Raw genomic sequence first — 23012 nt, 5'->3', positions numbered from 1 at the left:
AAAGCCACTAGGCAACCTGTGAGCCGTTGAACATCGTGTATTCTGACCGGCCTCTCCATTCGGACGATGGTCCCGATCTTTTCGGGGTTGACATCGATCCCTCGTTCGGAAACGAAGAAACCGAGTAAATTTCCGGTGGGAACGCCGAATGAACATTTGGCGGGGTTGAGTTTGATATCGTACCTACGAAGGTTGGCGAATGTTTCTGCCAAGTCAGTCAGCAGGTCGGAACCTTTGCGTGACTTGACTACGATATCATCCATGTATGCCTCCACATTCCGACCGATCTGGTCAAGAAGGCATTTTTGGATCATACGCATAAAGGTAGCTCCTGCGTTCTTCAAACTGAATGGCATAGTGATGTAGCAGAAGCACCCGAATGGGGTGATGAAGGCTGTTTTTAACTCATCGGGACCATACAGACGGATCTGGCCGAGTGACTTAGCCTTCCGTCCAGGGACGACTCCATGGAACTGCATGCTGCTCTCGCTGAGTTTGGACATCGGAATGCCCATCCCCTTGAGCGTGTCGGCATACATGATGTTCAAGCCGCTGCCGCCGTCCATGAGGACTTTGCGCAGTCGGACTCCTTCCACCACCGGGTCGACGACCAGAGCATGTCTCCCCAGGGTGGGTACGTGTGCTGGATGATCCGACTGGTCAAAGGTGATTGCAGTCTGAGATCATTTGAGAACTTGGGGTTGGTGGGGGTGGCCATGTTCACCTCCCTGTTCACCAACTTCAGTCGACTCTTGCTCTCGACGTCAGCAAAAATCTTGAGAGTTGCAGGGACTTAGGGGAACGGATCCTCCTTATCCTCCTCATCCTGTTCGTTGTCTTTTTCACTCGGTTGCCCTTCGCCGAACCCCTGGATCAAGAGGCGACACTGTCGAGTGGTATGCTTTGGATATATGGGGTTGCCTTCTTCGTCCATCTTCGTGTGAACCGGACAAGGCTGGTCCAGGATGGGATTATTGAACTGCTTCTTCTTGGGGATAAACTGCGCCTTCCCTTTGCCCTTGAACTTGGCATTGGTCACGGCTGCAGCTTCTGCTTGCGGAGTGGACGGAGCTTTCTGCTTCTGCTTCCGAGTGTTACTCCCGTCTCCATCACCGACTGTCTTGTGTTTGCCGCTTCAGATGCGGTCCTCTTCTTCGCCATTTGCATAGCGAGCCGTTATCTCCATCATTTTGCTCATGGAGATGTCGTCTGTTCGGCCAAACTTTAGGTACAGATCCCTGTACCGCATGCCTGCCTTGAAGGCGTAGACTGCTTGATGCTCGGTGACGTTCTCTACCGTGTGGTAGAGAGTTGTCCAACGCTGGATGAAGTCGCGTAGGGGCTCGTTCTGCTTCTGGACGCAGTGCTGGAGCTCCACGAGGCCCGTAGGACGCTTGCATGTCCCTTCGAAGGTCTTGATGAACACTCGGGCCAAATCTGCCCAACTGTAGATGCTGGAGGGGGCTAACTGGTTCAGCCACGCTCGCGCCGAGCCGTTGAGCATCAGGGGGAGGTGTTTCATGGCGACATGGTCGTCCCCTCCTCCGATCTGGACCGCTACTCGGTAATCATCCAACCACGTTTCTGGCTTGGACTCTCCTGTAAACTTGCTAATTCCTGTCGCCAATCTGAAGTTTGGCGGGATGTCAGCCGAACGGATGGCTCGACTGAAACACTCGGGACCAGACACGATGGTCCTATTTCCACTCGGACGGTCCATATCATAATCATCGCGGTGGGCTCGGCCCCGGTCGACCCTTCGCTGGGCGATACGCCCTCTCGCGTCGGGCCTTGGGTCGTAAGTGTCCCCGACTGAACGCCGATCATCATGATGTCGGGGCCCGTAGGGCCCACCCCGCGGAGGGGTGCGTGAACGGTGGCGATCTTCGTGATTGATGGAACGGCTGCCACCTCTGTGCCGCTGATGGGAACCAGGGCTGTGAACCGACCGATGCGTATTCGCACGAACGGAACTATTATGGATCCTGTTATGCGACTGAGAGACTGCCGAATTATGTTGCTGCGCCGTGTGCAACAGGGCTCGGATCTGCTCGATCCCCCTACCAGCCTCTGAATCAGTCGGCTGGAGGGAATCGGCTATCTTGGCAGCCGCAGCCAAGTTGAGGAGGGGTGTGTGGAACAACTCCACGTTGCTCCGCCGAGTGTGCCGACTGGCAGAACGGCGAGGTGGACGGTGCGCACCAGACGTTTCGCCAACCTCGCGTCCGCTCCGGCCAGCTTGACGAGGATCTTCATGGGAGTTTGCCATGTGTACTTCTGCTGCGGACCCGCGACCCGCATACTCGGTAGGGAACTCAGTTGGAACTGAGTCCGAGTGCTGGGACAGCGGGGCAACCACAACGGACTCTAGAACCGCCACTTGTGAAGACGCGTTCTGGCGCGCCTGGGCGTGTTGCACCCAACGCTGGAGCCGCGGACAGCGAGACCGCTTGTTGCGGCGCGTGACGGCGGAACAGGTCGACACCGTAGCCGACTGTTGGAGAAGAAGAATGTCGCGAGCGCCGGCACGGAAGTGCGTAGCCCCACAACGGGGAAGCGCCTCGACATCGAGAGGTGCATCCCGAAGCCACGCCGAATCGTCGATGATGAAGGAGAGAGCGCCGAAGAAGATCTGGTGACCCATGCTCGAACCTCCACCGGACGTCATGACGAAAGAAAGTAGTCGCAAACTCGCCGAAAGTCGCTTAGACGCCTGCCCCAAGGTGGGCGCCAACTGTCGTGGGTATAAGCCTGACAGTAGATGTGTAGGGTACAAAAAGGATGGGCAGAGTCCTAGCTACGGCGAGGTTGTATGAGTTCAGGCCCCTCTGCGGTGGAGGTAATAGCCCTACGTCTCAGTGCTCAGGGAGCTTGTTGTCGAGTGGAATAGGGAATACAATGAGTTGCTAACCCCTTTACCAGCGGGGGAGGGTGGCTTATATAGAGTGCGCTGCCCTCCACAACAGTTCCGATACAGGGGTGGAGTAGTGGCGATTGAATGTGTACGTTACAGGTAACGTACGCCCTAAATGCTAATAAATGCACCTGGAAACGTACGTCCGTTTCCCTCTAGGGGGGTTACGATGTACCGAGTGGTATCCAGTCGGTTAGCTTGATATGCTCCGAATGCTAGTCTCCGACAAGATGATCGAGGGTACGTTACCGACTGGACGACAGGGACTACTTAATTCAGTCGGAGCTGACTAAGGGCCTAGTCCTTTGTGAGGGGTAGTCTTTGGGTAGGACCTACAGGGCAGACCTATGACCCTACCCTAGGACTATAACCCCATCAGAAGACATTGTGGGGAGTAGGTATTACTGAGGAAAATACCTCTCGTTTGTTGAGCGAGTGCAGTTCTGCCTCAATTGCTTCCTTCCATTTAGGCCAATCAGGACGCTTGACGCACTCCCTGACGGTCTTTGGTTTTGGATCCAGTTGAAGGGTTTCAGCAATTTCAGAGGCGAAATATATGTCGACAATTGTAGTCTCTCTATTATATGATTCTCCTCATTCTGTATAGTTTATGGAAATTTCTTTTATACCTTCAGACTCTATGTGATTTCCCACAACAATAGAATCATGGTGTTCCGATGTCCCAACTATTATGTTTTTATGCGCATTTATGCTAGGTTCAAGATGTTGAGCATCTGGTTGGTGTCCTTCAACTTGAGGTTGAATTGCATTTACTGGTAGAGGATTTGATTTCCTCTGTTTCCACAGAGGCTTTTGAGAAGCTATATTCCGACTAACCAGATTTCTCCCCCTCTTACTCTCATTTGGGGTTTGAGTGGTTTTAGTTGGTACCTCCACTCGTTCTGATGCATTAACAGCGGGAATATGTGATTTAGTGACACCTTTATGGTCAGTAAATGCATCTCGCAGATTATTTGCAATGTGTTGCAAATCTATGATCCTCTGAACTTTAGTTTCAGATTCTTTAGTACGTGGATCTAAGGACTGAATGCCTGTTACATTCCAATCTATTTCCTGGCATTCTTTGTGGTTTGATTCTCCCCCTAATGCCGGGAAATGGTCCTCATCAAAAATTGAATCAGCGTAGCGGGCAGTAAACAGGTCCCCTGTAAGAGGTTCAAGATATTTAATAATTGACGGAGAATTATAACCCACATAGATCCCTAGTTTTCTGTGGGGGCCCATCATTGTACGCTGCGGTGGTGATATTGGTACGTATACTGCGCAACCGAATTTTCGCAGATGGGAAATACTTGGCTGAGTGCCACGTACTAGTTGTAGTGGGGAGGTTGTATGATATGCAGTTGGTCTAATTTGTATCAGATCTGCGGCGTGTAATACCGCATGTGCCCAACAAGATGTTGGTAAACTACAATTCTGTAAAAGTGGTCGAGCAACTAATTTTACTCTTTTGATGAGAGATTCAGCCAAATCATTTTGAGTATGAACATAAGGCACATAATGTTCTAAATGAATGCCCATAGCCATGCAATAGTCATTGAATGCACGTGAAGAAAATTCAGCGGCATTGTCCATTCGAATTGTTTTTATCCTATTTTCAGGATGATTTGCTCTTAATTTGATAATTTGAGCAATTAGTTTGGCAAAAGCATGATTTCGTGTGGACAATAGACATATATGTGACCATCTGGTAGATGCATCTATGAACACCATGAAATATCTAAAAGGTCCTGATAGTGGTTGAATTGGACCACATATATCTTCTTGAATGCGTTCAAGAAAGTTAAGTGACTCACTTTTTACCTTAAGATAAGATGGTCTTATAATTAATTTCCCAGTTGCACATGCGGTGCACACAAAATCTGATGATTTTGGGAAATTTTTAGTTGGAAGGCTGTGACCAATAGAATTATCAATAATTTTTCTCATCATCCCTACGCCAGGATGACCTAGGCGATCATGCCAAGTCTTGAATTTATCAAGATCTTGAAAAATTATTTTGTACGCAACATGTGGTACGGGTTTTATATAACTGTAATATAATCCAGATGAAAGTGAGGGGAATTTCTCAAGAATTTGTTTCTCAGACCCATTACTCTTTGTTAAAAGCAAATGTTCAGAATTATTTTCAGATATTGTTTCCAAATGGAAGTTATTTGATCTGAGATCTTTGAAACTTAGAAGAGTGCGTGTAGATTCAGGATACAATAGTGCATCTTCAATTACAATTGTACTACCCATAGGTAGAACGAGTGTGGCTCGTCCTGAACCAATAATCGACGCATCGCGATCGGCAATGGTCATAATATTCCCTTTTCTCTTAGTTAGAGTTTGGAAATATTTTATTTCCCTTAATATTGTGTTAGTGGTACAACTGTCCACCAAACATAATTCTTCTTCCATTGGATTATTTCCCCGTAAAATCTATATAGAGTAAGAGAATATTTTAGGATGAAACTTTATTCATATTACTCACATATAAATATATATATACAAAGTATTCATATTACAGTTACAAATATAAATATGATATTATGTTTGAACTACATAATACGATTGGTCCGTAGGACTTTATTCTACTTAGAGTTATACAAATTATAACATCCATTATTACAATAAAATAGCTGATAACATCAAACGAGTGATGTGGAGATTATATAAGATCTCCATATGTGTCTTGGGTGTATTCCACCATATGTTGCCAACATCAAGAAGATCTTCATCCTTCTGCCTTGTTTCCTTAGGAGCGCTTTGAGAAGTGCTAGCTTCAAGGTTTTCTTCTTGTTGTAAGGCGTTGAAGTGAGCTTCGGCTTTTCCATGAACTTGTTTGCCTTTCCGAGTGGATTTGATGTATAAATCCGCTAGATGCTTGGGAGTTCGGCATTTGTTAGTACGATGGTTAGTACATCCACACCTTTGATAAATCTCGGAGTTGGTGTTTCGGTCATTTTTCTTGAAGTGACCTTTACCTTTAGATTGACCAAAGCTTTTCTGCTTGTTGTTCCTTTTCCACTTTCCATTGAATTTTTTGAAATTCTTTTTGTTGTCCCCATACTTTTTAGTAAACTGAGTGTTAGCATGTGCTTCAGGGAGTGGCATTGAGCCCGTTGGGCGTGTCTGATGATTCTTCATGAGAAGTTCATCATGTTTCTCAGCCTGAAGTAAAGTGTATATGAGCTCAGAATACTTTTTGTATTTTTGTTGACGGTACTGCTGTTGTAGTACCCTCATCGAGGGGTGGAAAGTGCACAAGGTCTTCTCAATAAGGTCTTCTTCGGAAATTGCTTGATTGCAAAACCTTAGTTTTGAGTTAACCTTGTGAACTGCAGAGTTGTATGCTGCCACAGATTTAAAATCTTGGAACCTTATGAGGGACCATTCTCTCTGTGCTCCCGGCAGCATGACTGCTCTTTGCTGGTCATATCTCTCCTTGAGAGAGTTCCACAAAACTAGTGGATCTTCTTCCATCAAATATTCCGACTTTAAGTCTGAATGGAGATGGTGCCTTAAGAAACTTAAAGTTGTATATTTGGTTGCCGTGGGGATTTCTCCGGCGCCTTCAACGGGTGTGGTGATAGTGAAACCGAGTTTACGGCTTTCGAGAGCTATCTTTACATCCATAGCCCATGGTAAATAGTTACTACCATCTAGTTCAAGTTCATGAAATTCACGATGCATGACACCAGCCATTTCCTGCATGGTATTTTCATGCATAATTTAGTTTTACTATGAGGGTAAAATATAAGTAACAACAAATGCTTTCATTGATGGATTGAGAGTATATATACCCCTCGTACAAGGCATTTACAAAAAGACAGTTGCTACTAGTAGCAACCGACATAGCGGGATTAACCCTTTAATTAATCTAATTAATTTATTTCTAACAACTACTTCCTCCCTCCTTTTCTAAATATAAAACATTTTAGAAATTTCATTACAAGACTACATACGAATTGAATCCACACTCTAAAATATGTCTATATACATCAGTATGTAGTTTCATAGTGCAATCTTTAAAAAATCTTATATTTTAGAACGAAGGGAGTATAAAAGTATTTTCATCACTAAAATAGTGATCGAAACCTTTTATAGAGGGGTACTTGTTTTTGCTCATGAATCGACGGCACCACCGATCGAGCTCGGCCTTGCATTTCATGGACCATGCATGTCAGCCCCTCCATGGACGCTAACCACAACACCAACCATCTTTGCGGTTCACCTGCCGCACGCGTCCAAGTTGATGCACTCCGTTCTGTCGGCAACGGCCACGGACGATAGCAGGCGGGGCCAGCTACTTCGAGTCGCCTTCGTAGCATGAATCCTTTCTACACCGAACCACAATGGAGGAGGACCCGTCCGTCATCGTTGTGGGATGCGCTGTCACGACCGAGCCATCGTGCCATGGTCGGGCATCATGAACTACCGTGGTTTCACATTTGCTGGTATTGCTCTGTCCGCTCTACTATTCGCAAGTTTTAGGTTTGCTTTAAGTCGATCGAAACATGTTCCACTCGCATTAACCTGGCCAAAACCGCTCCCTTGTCTCGCCCTTTTCCGATTCGAAAACTCATGGGCCGCTAATCTGGCATGTGGCCCTGTGATCGTGCTACTAATTCAAATGCAGCTCCACTTTAGAAAAGGATAATCCTACACCTCTACAAAGACAGAACATAGATTTCCAATCTAAACCTATCAGGCCCTAAAATACGTCGTGAATTCTATTCGATGGAGCAACCTCTTCTGTTTCATATTAATTGTCGCTCTAAAATACGTCTAGATACTTCGGTCTCAACGACCATTAATACGGGACAACTGGAGTAGTTTATGTTAATGACTTCGAGGAAAATAAAAATAGGGATGCATGGATGTGATAATTAAAATCATTTGGAGTAAATTAGCCAACCTTTATCCCTGGTCTATTATTTTATGTTAATGACTTGCCTCAACTCTTGTGGTGGACAGTATAGAGTTAGTCCTCTCCCCCCACATCGTGCATCCTCATCTGTATTCGGCGACATACGGATTTTCCGCCCGGCTTCACAAAAGTACATGCACATGACAAGCACATATCTATTCCTCAACCGGCCCAACTAATTAACTTGCGTGACCTCAAATAAACAAACGATCATGTTGGCTGCGTGCGTGACCTTAAGTAAGTTGTTTCCATAAGTACGTCATTAATCACAGCTAGTGTTTGTCACAAAAGAAAATCGATATCTCTACTATTAAAGGGGATCTGCCGTCGTCGTGATGGTTCGACCTCCAACGACCCCCCTCCTACCGCTAGCCTTTCCACCATTCCACTGATTTTTTTTTCAATCCCTCCATAAACCAGACGATAAACCAGTAAAAAAACCTTAGAAAAAAAAAGTAATCAGCACGATCAACCCGCCCCTCCCTCACCACCACGACTCCCACCCACATCCCGCCGCACAACTCCCACCCGCATCTGCCCGACCCCCTCGCATCGGCGCTGCCCCCAATCCCCTCGCCTCCATGCTGCACTCCTCTCTCTCTCTCTCTCTCTCTCCTCCAGATCTGGCTGAATCCGCCGCACCCGCTATGTGCACGATGGGCCGCGCCCGCCGCCATCTTCGTTGTGGCTCCGCCTCGCGCCATGGATTTCTCCGGCGGCGGCGGTGGCGCGATGTTGTACCTCGTGTGCCTCCCGCCCGCGGGCCGCTCCGCCGTCGTGAAGCAGGTGCACGTGCCGCCGTCACCGTCCACGTCCTCCACCACCATCACCAAGTCCTTTTGCAACGAGGTGCTCATCCTCTCCGCGCTCCGCCACCCGCACCTCGTCCGCCTCCACGGCTTCTGCGCCGACCCGCGCGCGCTGCTCCTCATCTACGACTTCGTCCCCAACGGCACCCTCTCGCACCACCTCCACCGCCGGGGCACGGCGGCGCCACTGCCTCTGCCCTGGCGGACCCGACTCGCCATGGCGGCCCAGATCGCGTCGGCGCTCGACTACCTCCACTTCGTCGTGAAGCCGCACGTCGTGGAGGCCGACATGCAAGCCCGTCTCGGCGACTTCGGCCTGTCACGGCTCCTGGCGACGCTCGACGCCTGCTTGAAGGCGACCGGGAGAGAGGTGGCGCGGTGGTGCTGGAGCTGGTGACGGGGCTGCGGCCCATGGACGTGGGCAGGGAGCGGCGGGACATGACGCTCGTGGACTGGGTGGTGTCCAAGATCCAGACCGGCGAGCTGAGGGAGGTGGTCGACCCGCCCGTGCTCGACGAGCTCCCCGGCGTGATGCCCAGCGTGGAGGCGGTGGCGGAGCTGGCGTTCCGGTACGTGGCGCCGGACAAGGACGACCGGCCCGACGCCCGGGAGGCGCTGGCCGAGCTGAGGAGAATCCAGGGGATGCTCTGTCGCGTGCGCATCCAAGGCCGCCTTTTGTCGAGCCCCATTCATGACCACAAACAGAGGAAGGGAAGTGGGAGGGAGGGAAAGAGGGATTGACTACTCCTCATGGCGGCGACATTGGTGGCAGGATCCTCACCACCACCAAAACCCTACCTGCCGGCCTCCCCACCACCACCATCCATGGTGAACGAGCTGGCCAACCCAGGAGATCCGTCTGCATCACCCTCTCCTCCAAGACGGCGGCTTGTAGGGATGGAGTGGGGACATCATGTACAAACCGGCATAGAGGGCGACCAGATCAAGCACATGTCCACCTATGCTTTGTCATGCACGAGATGTTGCCTCTCAGTCGTCATGGATTGAAGGAAGCGACAGTGATGGTTGTTCAGGATGCCTGCGTGGTTGGCATGCCATGGTTGTCCCACATGCGGTGATGTATGATTTTCATTAGTGCTCACCTATTTTCTGTTTTTGATCAGGTTAGTATTTGAATCAAACCAGTCAACTGCTTGTTCACTGGATCCTACACTGCCACACATTATGAATGACTTACCTGGCTCTGTAGCGAAGGTTTGGTCTGAACTACTTTCCATCCTGATCTCCTCCGCAACATGTCGTTCCATGCATTGGTAGCTAAAATGTATCAAGTGTGAGTATCACATCTATCTCCCTCCCAACTCATTTGTGTTCATTATCTTTCAGTGTGCCGTTGTGCATATTTTATTTGCTATTGCGTAGAGTAATTTGTACATAATGTGCTATTATGGATTCTGCAGAAATATTTGTGCTATTTTGCAGATCCATGCTATCAGGGACTGTGCATCTTTTTATTAAATGATGTAGTTTAATTTTTAAAACAAGATCATGTGTAAAGCAATTTGCCCATGAAAATGCAGTGCTAGCTGTGGATTCAAACACCAACAACCATGTCAGCGTCCTTGGTTGTGGACGTGGACGCTTGTGGCGAGAGATGCAGAGCACAAGCATATCACTTGCCTTTTATTGAGTTGTCCATGGCGACAACTCCGGTAGTGTCGTCCTTGCTAGATCTGCGCGTGAGTGGTGTTGTCAATCGTAATGAGAGATGTATCAATGATAATTGTTTGCAGATGGGGAGGATATATAGATGTAAAAGAGCCTTTATTTTGTTCTCCTTATCTAGCTCAGGAGAAGTTAATTCTCATTTCTTTCACTTATGGGTTGGTATTTTCATTATGCAAAGTGGCTTGAAAATAGACTATCTTTGCTCTTTCCATGAGATTTAAGGCCGCAATTTTTTATTTAAAAGAGGAGCCGGCCAATTCTTTTGTTCATCTTGTCCTTGAGATAAAATCTTATATGCTCTGTTGGGCATCTTCAAACTACAGGTTGTTTCAACTAATGGGTATCACTGAGTTCCTGCTACTAGCTATGCAATTCCATGATGGTCAGATATGAAGTATTATAGAGTGAAATATCAAACACTTTGAACAGCAGCGTTTTCCATAGTTTCTACAAGCACTTCATATTCTTCTTCGTTAGATACCCTAAAGGTAATTTATGAATGGTATGCTTCTGTGTGTGGATCAATGAGCTGAGTTGATGGTTAGAATCTGGGACGCTTGTGAAGCTTTAAGAACAAAACTTTCGTTTGCTCACAGAATAAAAAAGTAGAAGCTAATGTCTCCATAAATATGTTTTTACTCTATTCAGTACGAATGGTATGGACAACATTGCAACTTCTTTTACAGGGAGTGGTGTACACTTCCATACTTCCATTTGGATAGTGTTTCTCTCATATGCCTCTATTTGCACCATTGAGTAATATTTTGTTTCTAGAGTTAGTGTCATTTTGGGCTCGTTTTTCGTAAAATATTACTGTGCATGCAATTCAGGAGTATTTTGTGATCCCTGCCAGGTACCAGGTGCTTCTATGACATTTTAACGCATGTTCTTGCCTCTCACCTATCACTCGCATAGGCAACATTCAACACTTCTCATGTGTGTACTTGCATACATGTGTATGTAATGCTAATTTTTTTATCAGGTTGCCAGGGATATACATATGCGTCTTTCCACCTGGATGGTATCATCCTTGGAACATGAACTACTGAACTATGTCAAAATTTGGCATGTGAAGACTCAGGTTCGTACTCCAATTGTTCGGAATATGTTTCAGATGATCACACATGTCTGTGCTTGATATATATTTACTAATGACCTTTTTTTGTCCGTAGTCAGATGTTTCAATGTTTGAGGGGCATCCTGGACCCAACATTGTTATACCCTTCTCTAAAAATGATTATTTCCTGCCATTATATACGTGTCCCATAAAACAATGTGCAGTACAATGTTGGATGCCTTTGTTATTATGATTTTTTACCATTCCCTAAACTGCCGCTGTTGATGGTGTCCAGCTTTGGGACCTACAGAAATTGAGAAACTTTAGGACTTTATCGCCATATATTGTGCGCATACATAGTGTATACATGCCCGGTAGTAATGAAATACAATGACACTTGAAAACATATGTTGCATGATATGTCGGTTCTGTTTTTCGGTTACGTTATTTGGAGCTGTAACTTGGAAAAGGAAACCATTATATAATACGGACTATTTGTTTATTGTTCAACCGCCTTTGCTAATTCCATCAGAATTTTTCATGTCCACTCTTGACAAGTTCGGTGTTCCATAACATTGCCACTGTTATCATCCTTGGAAAACTAACAACTTTTGATATCTTTCCTGCAGTGGTTGCTCTCACTAATCTTTTGGAGAAGAAGCTCTACTACCAGGTAGTTCGGTACCATGAATCGTTTTGAACCTAAGATTATCTTTCTTCGCTCTGATGCAAACTGCGACCATGACTACCACTCCACAGGTATACGTTCGGCTTGTCAACCACGTTCCTTATCCTCCTGCTGCTCCTCGACAGATCCACCATGTTGAGTCCATGGCGGCGTCCGCATCGGCCACAGCAATGACCACGGCTGCCTCCGCTGTCCCATGGCCAAACACATGTAAATGCAGAACCTCAGACGATTGGTTACCACTCTGTTTTGCGCGTGTATTGCATTTTTTGATGATCTGTTTCTTTTCGTCTTGGCTCAGTACAGCACAGTATTGGCGATGTAAGTTTTGGCTTTCAAGCTCTGAGCTTGTTGTATAGTGTGTTATTGAGATTGCTAGGCTTTGCATAGTTTGTAATCTGTAGCTAACTGACGCGCGGTGAGTTGTGGAATCTCTCATGTTTCCAGTGATGTCTCTGTCTCCTAGGCAAGTAAATGCCGTGTACTCAGTGGCGGAGCCACCTCCCGGCTACCCGGGGCAGCTGCCCGGGCTCAGCCTTCCATTCTTGTTTGAACAATAGCAGAAATGGTGGAGCTAACCATTATTTTATTGGGGCAAAAAACTGAGAGTCAGGAATGTCGTGTTCTTTGCCCCGGCTAGCTGACAGAGTTGGCCCCTCCACTGCGTGTACTCATGTAAAAAAAATGCAGTGTACTTCACTTTCACATTATGGGACGGAGTACTTCTTTTGATCTTGAACTGGCATCGTGATTTAATCACATTGGTCATGTGAATTATGTGCTGATCGAGGGAGCTCTGAAGCGCGTTAAATTGAGCCCCAAAAAAATGCACCATGCTCTCGAATACCATCTAAATTTGGCCAGTGATAGGTGCCGGTGAACCGGTCCAAAGTTCTGTCAAATCCTTATCCACAAACCATTGAGTGAATTGTAAAAAATATCAACATTAAAGGTTAGAGTTGCAAGAACCACGGTTCTACGGGTTTGTGTAAAAAACAACTTTGTTTCATATTTTTTATGTTCGATTCATCGTGAAGTAACTGTTGCTTCCAGATTTTGTTCATCACATATGCGAAAATTCAGTTCAAGCTTACTAGAGCTATTCCAAAGGTTTTGGAAAGAAAAAACCTTCTTGGACGACCTATATCGAAATGTTAATACTGAAGCAGGTTTATATGTGTGAGGCATCTAGAGAATGAAGTTATCATGTTTGACACATGTTTTTGAAACAAAACAGTTCTTTGATCGTTAACATTTATTATTAACCCGTGGCAACGCACGGGCACTTAACTAGTAGATTTTAGTAGCCGTATAATGTAAATTGATATGAAAATTTCATCAAAAAAATTTGATACCAAAATAGAACTTCTCTACAAGGACAATGATAATGCCACACATCAGATATGAGCACATGACAACTCTAAACCTTTTTATCGCAAGTTTCATGATGCGAGGATGACAAGTTGACAACTTTAGTTGCCAAGTATGACAACTTTTGTGCTTCGGTTTATTTTTGACAGAAACTACTCATTTGTCACCGAAATTTGATGTGTGACACAAATAAACTAGTGTAACAACGACGGTCTACTTGCGCTGCCATGACAATGATTTTTGGCTGCCACGACAACGCTATTTATTCGACATGGCAGCCATTAGTTAGTGAGCGTTTTTTAATCTTTCTGTTAGCGAAGAGAAAATATATTTTGGTAACTGGTAGTATTTCTCTCGCTAGAATTAAGTAGCCCTTACTTTAATGTATGTAGGTAACATAAGATGTACGATAAAAAATGTATGATAATTATTATTTTTCATTGCTTTGCATGCATGGATTGGCATCCATGTCGAGCACAACACAAGTACAGACAAAACACGACGCCATCAAAAATACAAATCTCTAATTTACTTAGATGATCGCACAATGTATGCAATACGAGGTATGGAGTAGAGGTGCATGTCCGGCGCCTGACCAAGAAACACAACCGTATTAACTAGATATATCTGAAAAAAGAAGTGTAAGAGAAAGAAAATAGCCAGTTGGGACAATCAAGAATTTGATTGAGTTTGTCTTACATCACCGATTCGAAGCTCATGGGCTCCTGTACTTAACTGCATGCAGCTCCTGTACGTAAAAACTAAAAGGGGAGCGATGGAGTAATTTGGATCGATCCTTTGACGTGAAAATGCACATGCATCAACAGCCGGCCCACACATGCATGCACACATGTACTCCTCCGTACCATAATATATATACGACGTTTTAGCAGTTCATTTGAGCTGTTAAAACGTCATATATTATTGATAGGGAAATAGTACTGTCTAGCTACCACACATAATACTACAATTAATTAGCACCCATCATTTTTCATGCATGCATGCACGCACGTCACCGGGATCTCGCCCACCCTTCAAACTCATCCTCGTCGCCATGACTTCAACTCAAGGATCAAGCCGTGACGCAACTATATATGAGCTCCGGCCCTCCATCGTCTCCATCAATCCATCAGTACGTCGGGTCGTCCAGGCCTCCGGTGTCACTCACTCATGCACTCATGCGCACCAATCGCTACTTGTTTTTGCTCATGAATCGACGACACCACCGATCGAGCTCCGCCTTGCATTTCATGGACCATGCCAACCCCTGCATGGACGTACGCGTGACGCTAATCACAACACCAACCATCTTTACGGGTCACCTACCCCCCGCGTCCAAGTTGATGCACTCCATTCTATCGGCAACGACCAGGGACGATAGGCGGGCCAACTACTTTGAGTCGTCTTCGATCGTGACGTGAATCCTTCCTACGTCGAACCACGATGAAGGAGGACCCGCCCGTCGTTGTTGTGGGACGCGCTGCCACGACCAAGCCATCGTGCCACAGTCGGGCATCGTGAACTACCGTGGCTTCGCACTTGGCTAGTATTGCTCTGTCCGCTCTACTATTCGCAAGTTTTAGGTTTGCTCTAAGTCGAAACAACCGCCATAGAAGAAAAAAAGCACATGGGTGTGATAAAATCATTTTAAGAACAACCTCTAAACCCTAATAGGAAATAATAAGAATCGTAGGCGAGAGATTATTTTTTATGGAAACTCCATAAATTCCGCTTGGGTTTTATTATACTAGTTTGGCTAGAAATAAAAAAAAATGTTCTGGAACTTGAACTTAACATGGCAGTATTGATCTTTCTTGATAGTATAATATAGTTTTGGTAGAATTATGTGAATTTTAAGAGTCAAAAATATACATGTGATAATAATCTTTTCTTTTTCTACTGATTTTGAAGAAGGGCCAAGATAAATGGCACATGTGATAATATGCATGCGTTCAAGTATACATGTGATAATAACACATACAATAACATGCTAAATCATATAGCTCGAAGAAATAAGAGATTTTAGCACTTCAATAATGCAACTAATTCAATTTTTTTACGTCTTATAGATTGACACGGGAGTCCAACAATACCCAAGGTTGGATCCAACACGATGCCACCGACACTATAACTTTAAAAACAACCTCCATCTCAAAAGGTCTCGAATAATTAACTAGGGAAGCATATCATCCACTTGCAAACTAAAACATCAAACCTAAACTCACACATTATACTTGAACCAACATATGCACACACGCACACACTAAGCATAGTATTCTTTACTTGACCGCCTGGACTCCAAACCCAAATCGAATGTCCCAAAACTTCAAGCGTCCTAGAGATTTGGTGACAATATGAAAAGTTGATCATCTGTGCACGCGTGGTTAACCTTCATTTTTTTCCTTCTTTCAATAAATCATGGGCATGGTTTATACATGGTTTAAATAAGTCTGTTTCTGTTGTGATGAACAAGATTTCTGCACGACAAAAATGATTTCTTGTTGGGAGTCATATGTGATCGGGTCACCGTACGAAATACTGTAACTAGCGAGCCCCTGTAGCTCCGAAGAGAAAATTGATTTTGATCCGCTTGTAGCATTTTTGGTTTTTCATTGCTTTGCATGCATGGATTCACATCCATATCGGACACAACACAAGTACAAACAGAACACGACGCCACCAAAAGTACAAACCTCTGATTTAATTAGATGATTGTACAATGCATGCACTACGAGGTGTAGAGGAGAGGTGCATGTCCCTCGACGGCGGCCTTAACTAGATATTTGAAAAAAGAAATGTAAGAGAAAGAAAACAGCCAGTTGAGACAAATCATGGATTTGATTGAGTTTGCCTGACATACTAAATATATTAGTTCAACTACCCCAAAGGACTATATCTTTTGAACGTTCATGATTCATAATTGTAAATTGCTCCTTCTCCTTTAGTACCCTAGCGACGATAGGGGACATACATATTATTCGTTGCACCCTAGCCATGGTACGTTCCATGCAACTACCCCTGTATGTGCAGCTCGGTTGGAGTTCTCCGAAAGTAATATTATAAATGAAACTGTATATCAGCTGTCAGGTTTAATTAGAAATGAAACTCCAATCTAACCAAACGGGGCAACAACTATTATACCTCTTGTGTGCATGGACAGATTTTTTACGTACGTTGAAATATTTTCGTCCCTGTTGAAATTTCTTGCGAAAATATTATTGGTTCGACTCCCGTGCTCAGACCCAGACTCTCGAAACATTTCATAAAACAGCCGATGAGTTTAGATGGGAGTCAAGAACACCAGCATGCTCTTTGGTTTGATATGAATGTAGACGGACGACTAACATCGAATGGAGAAGGGCACCAATCATCAAAGATCAAAGGGACGACACAATCGATCGAACCAAGAATCATGGATCCTCGCACCGTCTTCGATGCGTCAATCAAGCAGCCAATCGGTGATCAACGATTCTCAAGCCATATTCACTGAATCAATTAATTAATACTTCCTCCGTTCCTAAATATAAGACATTTTAAAGATTGTACTATAAATTACATACGGATGTACATAGACATATTTTAGAGTATAGATTCACTCATTTTGTTCCGTATGTAGTCTCCTAGTGAAATACCTAAAAGGTCTTGTATTTTGAAACGGAGGGAGTATAAACAAGCAAGAAAAAGAAAAGAAAAGCTGAGATGACACGATCCCCGCACCATAGCATTCGACGGCTTTGATTGAGTGAAGAAGAGGGTGGATCCGTGGGACGACCCAATGGGCCAATCAGAGGCAAGCAATCCGTGGCTCTTCCTCCTCGTATCGATCGAGCAAAAAAAGGCAAGCAACGAAGCAGAATCCCCAATCAATCGCGCGGCTCCTCCCTCCCTCCTTTCCTTCCTTCCCACTCACCGCCGGCGATGCCACCACCACGGCGCCACCTCCAAACCATGCCGGTCCCCAATCCGGCGACGGCGACGGCGAATCCCGCGCCCGCGTTCTTCCTCCCCAACGTGTCGCGGCTCGTCTCCCCTCGCATCGCGTTCTCGGGCTCGGGCTGCCGCTTGCAGCAGAGGACCGCCGCTGGTACAGCCGGAGCACCTTCCCTCTCGGCCACGAATCACCGGCAGAAGAGGAGTCCTCCTCCTTCCACGCCCTAGCCGTCGCGTCCAACCTCAAACCGTTGCCCGAAACCCTAGCCCCTCTCTTCTTCCATCCATGGCGCCGCACGTCACCACAGGATCCCCTCCCCTCCCCTCCCCTCCCCTCCCCTCCAAGAGGAGCATCTGATGCGTGAGTGCATCCCCCTCCTCTCCTCTCTTTCTTTCCCTTCTTCTTATCTCCTCTGGTTTTCCATTTCTTCATCAAGTTCGCATCTGCTCTGCTTGTGTGACTGAAGGGGGGCCGCGCCATGGACAAGCTGCTGGTACCTCCCCTCCATGCGTATGCGTAGGTCAGGTGTAGGAGCAGGCAAACATCCCACACAGCACCAATGTGGTGAGCTTCCCCTCTCCCCCATACATTTGAATACCACCTGCAATGTGTACGTGTTGATGCTTCCTTTGGATGGCCTGACGTTTTGGTTCATCATCAAGTCTGAAAAAAAAAAACTGGAGCAAAATGTGTGTTTTGGTTCAGTTTTGGATGACTGAAACTGAACCAAACTGCCTGCTTATCTCTACTATTAAAGGGGATCTGCCGTCGTCGTGATGGTTCGACCTCCAACGATCCCCCCTCCTATCGCTAGCCTTTCCACCGTTCCACTGATTTTTTTCAATCCCTCCATAAACCAGACGATAAACCAGTAAAAAAACCTTAGAAAAAAATCAGCACGATCAACCCGCCCCTCCCCCACCACCACGACTCCCACCCACATCCCGCCGCACAACTCCCACCCGCATCTGCCCGACCCCCTCGCATCGGCGCTGCCCCCAATCCCCTCGCCTCCATGCTGCACTCCTCTCTCTCTCTCTCTCTCTCTCTCCTCCAGATCTGGCTGAATCCGCCGCACCCGCTATGTGCACGATGGGCCGCGCCCGCCGGCATCTTCGTTGTGGCTCCGCCTCGCGCCATGGATTTCTCCGGCGGCGGCGGTGGCGCGATGATGTACCTCGTGTGCCTCCCGCCCGCGGGCCGCTCCGTCGTCGTGAAGCGGCTGCACGTGCCGCCATCACCGTCCACGTCCTCCGCCACCATCACCAAGTCCTTCTGCAACGAGGTGCTCATCCTCTCCGCGCTCCGCCACCCGCACCTCGTCCGCCTCCACGGCTTCCGCGCCGACCCGCGCGCGCTGCTCCTCATCTACGACTTCGTCCCCAACGGCACCCTCTCGCACCACCTCCACCGCCGGGGCACGGCGGCGCCACTGCCTCTGCCCTGGCGGACCCGACTCGCCATGGCGGCCCAGATCGCGTCGGCGCTCGACTACCTCCACTTTGTCTTGAAGCCGCACGTCGTAGAGGCCGACATGCAAGCCCGTCTCGGCGACTTCGGCCTGTCACGGCTCCTGGCGAAGCTCGACGCCTGCTCGAAGGCGACCGGGAGAGAGGTGGCGCGGTGGTGCTGGAGCTGGTGACGGGGCTGCGGCCCATGGACGTGGGCAGGGAGCGGCGGGACATGACGCTCGTGGACTGGGTGGTGTCCAAGATCCAGACCGGCGAGCTGAGGGAGGTGGTCGACCAGCCCGTGCTCGACGAGCTCCCCGACGTGATGCCCAGCGTGGAGGCAGTGGCGGAGCCGGCGTTCCGGTACGTGGCGCTGGACAAGGACGACCGGCCCGACGCCCGGGAGGTGCTGGCCGAGCTGAGGAGAATCCAGGGGATGCTCTGTCGCGTGCGCATCCAAGGCCGCCTTTCGTCGAGCCCCATTCATGACCACAAACAGAGGAAGGGAAGTGGGAGGGAGGGAAAGAGGGATTGACTACTCCTCGTGGCGGCGACATTGGTGGCAGGATCCTCACCACCACCAAATCCCTACCTGCCGGCCTCCCCACCACCACCATCCATGGTGAACGAGCTGGCCAACCCAGGAGATCCGTCTGCATCACCCTCTCCTCCAAGACGGCGGCTTGTAGGGATGGAGTGGGGACATCATGTACAACCCGGCATAGAGGGCGACCAGATCGAGCACATGTCCACCTCTGCTTTGTCATGCACGAGATGTTGCCTCTCAGTCGTCATGGATTGAAGGAAGCGACAGTGATGGTTGTTCAGGATGCCTGCGTGGTTGGCATGCCATGGTTGTCCCACATGCGGTGATGTCTGATTTTCATTAGTGCTCACCTATTTTCTGTTTTTGATCAGGTTAGTATTTGAATCAAACCAGTCAACTGCTTGTTCACTGGATCCTACACTGCCACACATTATGAATGACTTACCTGGCTCTGTAGCGAAGGTTTGGTCTGAACTACTTTCCATCCTGATCTCCTCTGCAACATGTCGTTCCATGCATTGGTAGCTAAAAGGTATCAAGTGTGAGTATCACATCTATCTCCCTCACAACTCATTTGTGTTCATTATCTTTCAGTGTGCCGTTGTGCATATTTTATTTGCTATTGCGTAGAGTAATTTGTACAGAATGTGCTATTGTAGATTCTGCAGAAATATTTGTGCTATTTTGCAGATCCATTCTATCAGGGACTGTGCATTTTTTTATTAAATGATGTAGTTTAATTTTTAAAACAAGATCATGTGTAAAGCAATTTGCCCATGAAAATGCAGTGCTAGCTGTGGATTCAAACACCAACAACCATGTCAGCGTCCTTGGTTGTGGACGTGGACGCTTGTGGCGAGAGATGCAGAGCACAAGCATATCACTTGCCTTTTATTGAGTTGTCCATGGCGACAAAGCGGTAGTTTCGTCCTTGCTAGATCTGCGCGTGAGTGGTGTTGTCAATCGTAGTCAGAGATGTATCAATGATAATTGTTTGCAGATGGGGAGGATATATAGATGTAAAAGAGCCTTTATTTTGTTCTCCTTATCTAGCTCAGGAGAAGTTAATTCTCACTTCTTTCACTTATGGGTTGGTATTTTTATTATGCAAAGTGGCTTGAAAATAGACTATCTTTGCTCTTTCCATGAGATTTAAGGCCGCAATTTTTTATTTAAAAGAGGAGCCGGCCAATTCTTTTGTTCATCTTGTCCTTGAGATAAAATCTTATATGCTCTGTTGGGCATCTTCAAACTACAGGTTGTTTCAACTAATGGGTATCACTGAGTTCCTGCTACTAGCTATGCAATTCCATGATGGTCAGATATGAAGTATTATAGAGTGAAATATCAAACACTTTGAGCAGCAGCGTTTTCCATAGTTTCTACAAGCACTTCATATTCTTCTTCGTTAGATACCCTAAAGGTAATTTATGAATGGTATGCTTCTGTGTGTGGATCAATGAGCTGAGTTGATGGTTAGAATCTGGGACGCTTGTGAAGCTTTAAGAACAAAACTTTCGTTTGCTCACAGAATAAAAAAGTAGAAGCTAATGTCTCCATAAATATGTTTTTACTCTATTCAGTACGAATGGTATGGACAACATTGCAACTTCTTTTACAGGGAGTGGTGTACACTTCCATACTTCCATTTGGATAGTGTTTCTCTCATATGCCTCTATTTGCACCATTGAGTAATATTTTGTTTCTAGAGTTAGTGTCATTTTGGGCTCGTTTTTCGTAAAATATTACTGTGCATGCAATTCAGGAGTATTTTGTGATCCCTGCCAGGTACCAGGTGCTTCTATGACATTTTAACGCATGTTCCTGCCTCTCACCTATCACTCGCATAGGCAACATTCAACACTTCTCATGTGTGTACTTGCATACATGTGTATGTAATGCTAATTTTTTTTATCAGGTTGCCAGGGATATACATATGCGTCTTTCCACCTGGATGGTATCATCCTTGGAACATGAACTACTGAACTATGTCAAAATTTGGCATGTGAAGACTCAGGTTCGTACTCCAATTGTTCGGAATATGTTTCAGATGATCACACATGTCTGTGCTTGATATATATTTACTAATGACCTTTTTTTGTCCGTAGTCAGATGTTTCAATGTTTGAGGGGCATCCTGGACCCAACATTGTTATACCCTTCTCTAAAAATGATTATTTCCTGCCATTATATACGTGTCCCATAAAACAATGTGCAGTACAATGTTGGATGCCTTTGTTATTATGATTTTTTACCATTCCCTAAACTGCCGCTGTTGATGGTGTCCAGCTTTGGGATCTACAGAAATTGAGAAACTTTAGGACTTTATCGCCATATATTGTGCGCATACATAGTGTATACATGCCCGGTAGTAATGAAATACAATGACACTTGAAAACATATGTTGCATGATATGTCGGTTCTGTTTTTCGGTTACGTTATTTGGAGCTGTAACTTGGAAAAGGAAACCATTATATAATACGGAGTATTTGTTTATTGTTCAACCGCCTTTGCTAATTCCATCAGAATTTTTCATGTCCACCCTTGAAAAGTTCGGTGTTCCATAACATTGCCACTGTTATCATCCTTGGAAAACTAACAACTTTTGATATCTTTCCTGTAGTGGTTGCTCTCACTAATCTTTTGGAGAAGAAGCTCTACTACCAGGTAGTTCCGTACCATGAATCGTTTTGAACCTAAGATTATCTTTCTTCGCTCTGATGCAAACTGCGACCATGACTACCACTCCACAGGTATACGTTCGGCTTGTCAACCACGTTCCTTATCCTCCTGCTGCTCCTCGACAGATCCACCATGTTGAGTCCATGGCGGTGTCCGCATCGGCCACATCAATGACCACGGCTGCCTCCGCTGTCCCATGGCCAAACACATGTAAATGCAGAACCTTAGACGATTGGTTACCACTCTGTTTTGCGCGTGTATTGCATTTTTTGATGATCTGTTTCTTTTCGTCTTGGCTCAGTACAGCGCAGTATTGGCGATGTAAGTTTTGGCTTTCAAGCTCTGAGCTTGTTGTATAGTGTGTTATTGAGACTGCTAGGCTTTGCATAGTTTGTAATCTGTAGCTAACTGACGCGCGGTGAGTTGTGGAATCTCTCATGTTTCCAGTGATGTCTCTGTCTCCTAGGCAAGTAAATGCCGTGTACTCAGCGGCGGAGCCACCTCCCGGCTACCCGGGGCAGCTGCCCGGGCTCAGCCTTCCATTCTTGTTTGAACAATAGCAGAAATGGTGGAGCTAACCATTATTTTATTGGGGCAAAAAACTGAGAGTCAGGAATGTCGTGTTCTTTGCCCCGGCTAGCTGACAGAGCTGGCTCCGTCACTGCGTGTACTCATGTAAAAAAAATGCAGTGTACTTCACTTTCACATTATGGGACGGAGTACTTCTTTTGATCTTGAACTGGCATCGTGATTTAATCACATTGGCCATGTGAATTATGTGCTGATCGAGGGAGCTCTGAAGCGCGTTAAATTGAGCCCCAAAAAAATGCACCATGCTCTCGAAAACCATCTAAATTTGGCCAGTGATAGGTGTCGGTGAACCGGTCCAAAGTTCTGTCAAATCCTTATCCACAAACCATTGAGTGAATTGTAAAAAA

At 46.3% G+C, this 23012-nt stretch overlaps 1 long non-coding RNA gene and 2 pseudogenes across 1 annotated transcript; all 3 read left to right on the top strand.

Annotated features, from left to right (window-relative positions):
- Nucleotides 1-8582: 8582 nt before the first annotated feature.
- On the top strand, nt 8583-9400 carry LOC123396254 (annotated as a pseudogene).
- Nucleotides 9401-11968: 2568 nt separating this feature from the next.
- LOC123398876 lies at nt 11969-12418 on the top strand. Its single transcript, XR_006610274.1, has 2 exons — nt 11969-12078; nt 12165-12418. It is a non-coding gene; the product is annotated as an uncharacterized LOC123398876 (long non-coding RNA).
- A 6145-nt stretch (nt 12419-18563) lies between these two features.
- LOC123396253 lies at nt 18564-19381 on the top strand (annotated as a pseudogene).
- The last annotated feature ends 3631 nt before the right edge of the window (nt 19382-23012 follow it).

The sequence above is a fragment of the Hordeum vulgare genome, chromosome 5H (genome assembly GCF_904849725.1).
Source record: "Hordeum vulgare subsp. vulgare chromosome 5H, MorexV3_pseudomolecules_assembly, whole genome shotgun sequence".
Lineage (NCBI taxonomy): Eukaryota > Viridiplantae > Streptophyta > Magnoliopsida > Poales > Poaceae > Hordeum > Hordeum vulgare.
Note: the sequence above shows the minus strand (reverse complement) of the source record. Positions and strands in the feature narration are given on the sequence as shown.